Source organism: Panthera onca, chromosome B1 (assembly GCF_046562875.1).
Source record: "Panthera onca isolate mPanOnc1 chromosome B1, mPanOnc1 haplotype 2, whole genome shotgun sequence".
Lineage (NCBI taxonomy): Eukaryota > Metazoa > Chordata > Mammalia > Carnivora > Felidae > Panthera > Panthera onca.
The window spans coordinates 33065643-33066542 of record NC_138342.1 but is presented as its reverse complement, the minus strand read 5'-3'; the positions used below and the strand labels follow the sequence as shown (position 1 = coordinate 33066542).

Here is a 900-nt window from a genome sequence, read left to right as displayed (position 1 = left end):
CAGGCTCCAGGCTCTGAGCCACCAGCCCAGAGCCCGACGCGGGGCTCGAACTCATGGGCTGTGAGATCGTGACCTGAGCTGAAGTCGGACGCTTAACCGACTGAGCCACCCAGGCGCCCCAGATTCTTCAATATTAATGCATAAAAGCTTTGGAATAAATCAGTCTCAACCAGGAACAGTTTGTGTTAGAAAAAACTAGAGTATTCAATTTTCCATGTTTGGAATGTCTGAGAAAGCATTTTTTGACTATTAAAAAAGTTTATTTAACAAAAAAGTTCAATATAAAAATGCGTGACCTGATTTTTATATTGTAGTAAAACAGGTGCTATGAAGGGGACACGTGGAAGCAGTTGGTTTCTTCTGGTGAACACACCCATTGTTTATACTAGTTCCAAGGCTTCTAATATGATGATACTATTTCCTCGAATTACCACCATTCCAATATTGTTCTGTTGCCCACTAGTTGCCATCTCCACACATTCATCTATCACAAAATTCATAAAGGGATCGAACCCCCGCAATATTCCTTGGACATGTCTGCCACCATTTAATTTCAATGATAATTTCTTGTCCATAAATTTTTTCAACTCGGGAGGGTGAGCTTTGCTCATGATGCTTACTCGGCGAGCTCAAAGATGCCTCTAAACGGAATTCGTGGAGTCCTTCACGCTCCCTACCTAGGTTTTTAATATGGATTCCCAGTTATCCCAGCACCAGCACTCCACACAGTGATTTGCTTTCAGGAGGCACTCAGTTTATTTGAACTGAACCATGATGTAATTCAAGTCTCAGCATAAGGACTTGACCTTCTGTAAGTGCTTGATAGGGATTTGTTATTGTTGATAGTGAGGACTACTCGTATATTCGGAACCATCTTCTGGGCCAAAAAAACATTTTGCC

General features: G+C 41.9%; 1 pseudogene; it reads right to left on the bottom strand.

Moving 5' to 3' along the window:
* Positions 1 to 241: 241 nt before the first annotated feature.
* On the bottom strand, positions 242 to 700 carry LOC132692599 (small nuclear ribonucleoprotein G pseudogene; annotated as a pseudogene).
* Positions 701 to 900: the final 200 nt, after the last annotated feature.